Source organism: Mya arenaria, chromosome 11 (assembly GCF_026914265.1).
Source record: "Mya arenaria isolate MELC-2E11 chromosome 11, ASM2691426v1".
NCBI lineage: Eukaryota > Metazoa > Mollusca > Bivalvia > Myida > Myidae > Mya > Mya arenaria.
The window spans coordinates 71303869-71311038 of NC_069132.1; the positions used below are offsets into that span (position 1 = coordinate 71303869).

The 7170-nt window shown below is 32.3% G+C and overlaps 1 long non-coding RNA gene across 1 annotated transcript; it reads left to right on the plus strand.

Annotated features, from left to right (window-relative positions):
- Positions 1-332: 332 nt before the first annotated feature.
- On the plus strand, positions 333-4853 carry LOC128207769 (uncharacterized). Its single transcript, XR_008256762.1, has 3 exons — positions 333-357; positions 3992-4062; positions 4728-4853. It is a non-coding gene; the product is annotated as an uncharacterized LOC128207769 (long non-coding RNA).
- Positions 4854-7170: the final 2317 nt, after the last annotated feature.

A 7170-nucleotide genomic window follows, 5' to 3' on the forward strand; every position in this document is an offset into this window, starting at 1 on the left:
TGATCCGTGATTCGTTGAAAATAGACCCCCGATGTCAATATTTAATGGGGTCAAAATTGAATGCTAAAGGTACTACATAATCAACAAGAATTGAAGTGTACGAAAAGGCGTACGGGACGGCGTACGGCTTTTAGAACAGTACATACTATTGAATACCATTGAATAGGGGTCGGCGTTTTATTCTATACACGCTCACGCAATCGGAACTCCTCGGCTAGTATCAAGATATGGCCTCGGATATAATACGGGTCGTAAGAAAATAGTCCATCATGGCCGACCAAGAAGATGTTCAAACAACCAAGAGATATATTAGTCCAAAGACAGAATGAGTAGCGAACTTTTACCACTTATTTGTGTGTAAGTGTTATTTTTATACTTATTGTATTTTAATAAAATATAAAAATAGTTTTAAAAGAGCCCTAATGAGAAGCTAATTGGAAATGTCATTAATTCTTAGTGGATGGGGTAAAGTCTTCTTTCATTTGACAGATTCTAATATAGTAAATAACAATTTTGAAGCTCCAGTGATCAGTGGCAAAAAATAAGAAAAAAAATACTCTATTTTATTTTTTTTAAATAACAAATAAGTCTGAATCTGACTTTACTTAGACCGATTATAGGTTAGACTTTCTTTCTCAGTGTATTTATCTCATACATTTCATATCATTAACTTTTTATAATTAAAATTTACATTTTTTTAACCAAGGATGTATTTTTTATGGGAGCAGGACTTTTCAACCCCAAAACTTTTCAACCCCTTCTCAAAACGAAGACTTTTCAACCCTTAGACTCTTCAACCCCTATTTTAAAGACTTTTCAACCCCTACCAGTTTGGATTTTTCAGCCCCTAAATCAAAGACTTTTCAACCCCTAGTTGGACTATTTTAATAGCCATATTGAAGACTTTTCAACCCCTATATCAAAGACTTTTCAACCCCTTTTATTTTCATCAGTCAGGTTTGTCTTTTTCATTGTTTTTTGCAAAGAAACTTGACAAATTGTTATTGAAATACAATTAAAGATTTGTTTGTCTTATTTGTTACACTTTTCTCCAAAGTATTGGATGAAATTTACAAAGGCTTTGCCTTGATTTACTAAGCACTTGATGGTTAGTGTTTTTCAATATGCTAAAATATTCCGAACATTAACAATGGTACAGTAAAGTAAGATTTTGATGCCTTGTTACCCCAAACAATTGTTGTTTTATTCTAAAAGGATATTATATATTTCAGCGAATTCACATATATTATGTACAAAGTTCAACAGTCGAAACATTTTTTGTAGTACCATATTGCTATTTCAGTACAGTTTGATTTTAGTTCTTGATAATGTATTATCTAAAAATTCTGATATTTGGGGTATAAATAAATAAAATATCTTTTTTGTTTGGTTTTATATCCAGAAAATCATACACAAAATTTATCAAGCTGCTCATAGTTTGGAATGATGGCCATCAGGGAATTACAGCCTTAATTAACTGTCACTTTCAAGTTACTATAACCTCAATTAAAGGTGTTATGAAGCCCCTTAATCCCTTAGGAATTTATGACCATGTCACACATGTTGCCCATTAATGAATGTGCGACCTTCATTCCATTCTTTAATTGCATTTATGAAAAGACAATACAATGCTTATAGCATTTTTTTACATATATATATTACTTTATAATAGAATTTCGTTCATGCTTTACGATGAAATATGGGGTTTTAACAGTGAAATAACAACAGTGAAAATATCAATTTGATATTTTCACTGCAATTAAGGAGTGAAAATATCAACTTTGAGAACTACTTTTAAATTCCTTTGCTGTTACATGTACTTGCCTTGATCAAAACAGAACACTGGACTTCAGTAAATTATGTCAAAAAATGTTAAAAAAGATAAAGAAATGTTATCCCGTTTATCAAACATTTTACTGATCTTTGAAGCTGAATGTTCGAACATTTGCTTTCATACCTAATAAATTAAAGTCAAAAACAACTGTTCGAACATAAATAAAAATTTATATCATCGTTCAAATGTATTTTGAAATGTTAACCGTTGTAGTACGTAAATGAGCTTCCTGGAGAACTCACACAACAATTTACAGATAGATCCGATATTTTTTACCCCACCCACACCTCAAAATGTGTCAACAAACTAGCGTGGCATTTACTCTTTATCTGAAAAACAAACATTTTAAAGCGAAACAGACTGGTGTCTGACAGTAAGATGACTGAATATTAACTTACTATAAAAACACGCGTACAAGCTGTCTTAAACTAAGAAGAATGGTTAAAATCCAATGAGTATCCACATTTGTTTTGCTAACACATTTGACCTTCCAAATTTTCATTCTTTAAATAGCGGCGTAGTAAGTTGGTTATGTATTCATGCCCATCTTAAAATAAAAAGTGTTTTCATTATTTTTTGGAACATATGTGCTCTAATAATACTTCATTGTTTGCTGTTCATAAAGCTTTGCAATAAAAAACGAGCGAATATTAAGCTATAAGAATGAATAGCAGATAACTATTTCTCAGCAAACCAAAATGAGAAAAGTTGACAGCTATAATTATGCATGAGGGGCGCCCCACGGGTAGCGGCGTAAAGCCCACCCTTTTCAAAAAAGGGGGTTATTCAGAAATAAATAAAAAAACAAATAAAACTCTGAAAATAAGCATAAAAGAAACAGAAAATTTGTTTATTTCAGTGTAAGATCGTATTTAATTTTACTCGTGATCATAAAAAAAATACATTTTCACGACTGGTTTCGCCACTCGTGAAAATATGTTTTTCTATGACACTCGTGAAATAAAATACGATCTTACACTGAAATAAACAAATATCTTCTTTGTCTTGATTTTTTTAATCTGAGAAATAAAACACATTAATAAAATCTTATGTTACACTTATGTAACATTTTATCAACACATTTTAAAAGCATTTAGCACTTAGTGATGAAAAAACGTTTATTCTCTTCCCGAGATTTGTGATATTTGGCATAATGTTTATTCTCTGTGTTAAAATGTTTCATCTTGGCTTGACATATTAAATTATAATTTTATGTTATTCTATTCGTAATTTGAAAGCATTTGAAACTCAATCTATAATACATTTCTTAAAACTTTGAACTCAATGTATACTTTTGTACTTCGTCTGCTAAATCTAGATATTTTGAAATATTATGAAGAATTTTATTTGAAGATCAAATCATTTTATTGTCCATTTTATTGATGACAAAATGTTTAAAAAAAGTGTTTCAAAAAACTAAAACAAAAACAAATGATGTTTCAAATAATTTAGGAAGCAGTACCATGCATATGATATATATATATATATATTGTGTGAGGATTTCCTCAGGGAGATAGGGAAGATTTATGGCTAAGCGACTAAATAGCTAAATGGACAGTCGAGCATTTTTTAAAATTTATTTGAATGTAAATATTTAATGAATTATTGTATTATCATGTGTTTCAAGTATGTATATTTTGTATGTATTACATATTTTCTGTCTGTTATATTTTTAGTCTTAATATTTACTTGATTTTTAAAAGAAAATTCAAAATAAATTGTTTACTGCTGTAGTTATTTTATTAAAAAGGTGAGATATTAAGAGGTTGAAGAGTCTTCGTTTATTAGGGGTTGAAAAGTCTTTGTTTTAGGTGGGGTTGAAAAGTCTTAGTACTTTTAGGGGTTGAAATGACAAAGGAGTTGAAAAGTCTTTGATTTCACAATTGACAAAGGGGTTGAAAAGTCTTGGGGTTGAAAAGTCTGACAGCCGTTTATATGTCCGTGAGTGTTGATATCGAACAACTTAATGTAATGGCACAATTGAATGCCTCGGCCTGCTCACTAATACAGTTCTCTAAATAAATTAGATCTTCATTCTATTGGTTTAACAAAATGAGTTTGAACGCATAAACCAGTACACATTTCTTTCAAGACTAAATTCTATGATATCCACCAGTGGTGGTGATGCAGAAACATTGATCTTATTGTCATTATCAGAGAAGAGTATGGTACCAGGGGTACAGCTGACTCTGATTCCCGGCTTCTTCTAATGAAAAAAGGCAGATGAGGTAATGGTTGTGCTATTTTCGAAATTCGGACAATAATTTAACAGTCAAGTATCCTATTGGTTTAAGCCCAAAAGTACAATTAACAATTTACAATTAACCAACAAGGATTGACCGTATTAAAATATCAACATTGTAGATGAATTTAAACATGATAACAATTTTATTTCATATTTTTTAATTTACCAGTGGTCCAGAGCTAAAAGCTGCTCTCTCAGATTGACAGTTCTTCTTGGTCATTCTTCAAAAGCCCAACGGAGTAATTAAATTAAATTTACACATATAATTAATTTTATGGCTTAAGCAATAGCAAAAAAATATTTTCCAAACAATTGAAATCTGTTCTATTATGTGTGACCTTATATGACTAGTTGGAGGATTTTTTACCAAATTTTCAAACTTGTATAGAAAGACTGTGATCTGATATTATGTCAGCAGTCTAATATCACTGGTTTCCATACATTTGCACAATAATTGCCAATTGGCTCGTTTAAAGATAAAAATAAAAAAGGTGTCAGAACAGGAAAACTGTGAGGATGCAGCTTTAAATTGGTGTTGCACTTAATGTTTTGTGAATACTTTTCTGTTTGTTGTTGTACAGGCTTTTAAAATAATTGATCTGAAAATATAATTCCTATTATTGTTGTATTTTCTGTTTTCTATTTCAGGCACTGGAATCCGAATGTAATCAAAAATGCCATTGTATGAGGATTGACCTGCAATGCATGGAAATCATCTAACACAACTGCAACGCCTACCTTGGAAAAATGAGTGCAAGATGGAAACAAAGCGTTCAGTGGATCATCTTGTCATCTCAAATATTTGATGACTTACATACTGATGTGAAGTTGAAGATAAAAGTCATCTGTCGGTCCGTGATTATTAAATAAATCCGAACATATATTTTAAAAGGGTAATATGGTAAAGGATATATCTACGCTTTTCCTATATTATGGAGGGAAGATAACTACAAAAACAGAAACAGATGGCATCGGCAGACCAAATAAAGGAGAACTTTTTTGTTCAGTTCATTTTATTAGAAAATCCGTTAAAAGGGCACATCCTTGCAAATGCCATATTGTAAACTGGGCCTTTTAAAATGTGAAAATGTGAAAGTAGTCTAGAGGATAAGCCTCAAATTCAATGTTGTGAGTTCAAGACCTCCAAGATACCTTCTCTTGACCTCAGGAAAAGGATGTCCATACTTGTTTCTACTTAGGCAACAGACTTAAAGAGTGATTTTGTAAGCTTCCAGCTTGCATAGCAATCTGATAAGGCATAAAATAAGATACTAGCGGACTTGCAAACAGTTTTTCCATTTGTGTTGATTTATTTTTCAGTCTGTTGGAATGTTTATTAGAAGTGATGCGCATTGCTTACTGCAACCACAATTTATTTTCTTTATTAGGTTATTAAGTTAAATTTAACGAACACATAACATGACTTGTGATTTTTCAGATGCATGTTTATTTCGTTGATTGTATGAGTTTATTTTCTCAAATGATGTAATAAAAGTTATTCTGAATGACTGTCCTTTTTGTTTGAAGAAAATGTGTTGAGGTTTTGGCATAGCATAGTGTCATCATCATCATCATCATTGTTGTGTACAAATAAAACATTCAAAACAATGTAATTAAAACCAAACTGTCAAGCCAAGTACTCAAAGAGGCACAAGGATATTGCTAAAGAGACCGGAAATACATTTAGACAAATAAAATGCAAAGAAAGATCTATAATTCTGACACATGGTAATGCTTTAAATAGTCCTCACATTGTGTGTTTATGGTTAAAGTGGAGACACACAGTATATTTTATAATGAAGACTTAAATTTGTATGACAACTAAAGCCATATATGGGGATTAAACGCCAGAAATATTGTGAAGTCTCCCAAAAGACTCAATGCACTTAAAAGGGCTTGGCACAGAAATGAAAGTAAAAATGGGAGCGAAACCTAATTTATCATTAATTTTACATTGGATTGCATACAGATGGCTCTGTTATTACTTGACTAATATTAAAAATAAAATTAAGAGACATGTTGATCTAAACTGTATTTATTCTTGTTTGCATTTTATGGAGTTGGACATAAAAGAGTCATTTGGTGAAGAGTGATCTAAAGGCCAATTATTCAAAATAGATTAAGTATTATTGAAAAAAGTCTGGTATACATTGCTGAAATGCTTAGTAACCTGGCTAAATATTTGTTTAAGGCTTTTATTTACAAAAAAAATAAATCAGTTAAGTATCTTATCAGTTACTCTTTTGGTGTTGTTGTTTTTAATAAAAAAATGACAATTTACTCAAAGATATTGAGACTAATAATTATAGATTAAGACAAATATAATGTGTAAGAAAACTTCTAATGAGTGGGTTTATCCACAGCTTAGGAGGTAAAGTGAAGCATGATCTGCCTTGAACAAATACAATTTTAAGACAAGTTCTGTCAACTTAATGCACCAGTCAATTGCAACCCCCACCCCCACCCCAGGTCCGGGGGAATACTGGGGTTAACCCGGGGAAATGGGCCGTGTTTTTACCTATCAGGTGGCCCTGCAGTGCTGGGTGAATGCGGTGGTTTTATCTTCGCTTAAAATATAGAGGGGAATGGACCTTACCTAGAGTCCCTGGGGTGTGGGGGCATTTGGCAGGGATTTTGTCATTGGATCGTCCGCGCAGGGTGGGGATTTTAGCCGGGGTTGGCTGTACTGAAAGTCAAAGTCCCCACTATTCCCCAGACCTGGGGGGGGCGTGGTACTGTTTACACAAAAAAAATCTGAAGCCCAAATCCAACAATGCTGAAGTAAAGGCATGCATAGATTTCAGCTGGTAAAGCTGACTGGGTGCCAAGCTCACACCCATCCTACCACAACCCACAAAACTCTGCACAAGGCAATCAATGATTTTACAGAATAGTAATGTTGTTTTAATGGCAAGGCATGGTGTGAAAAATAACACGGCAAAGTATGACTTAAAACTTACAGTTCATAGGGTATTCCGATAACTGTTGAGAAAATGTTGACATTTAGTCCATGCATGCATTTAATCCGATGTAATGATTCATGCATGCCATGAACCGTATGATCATTTCAATGACTGTCAAGTACATGTTC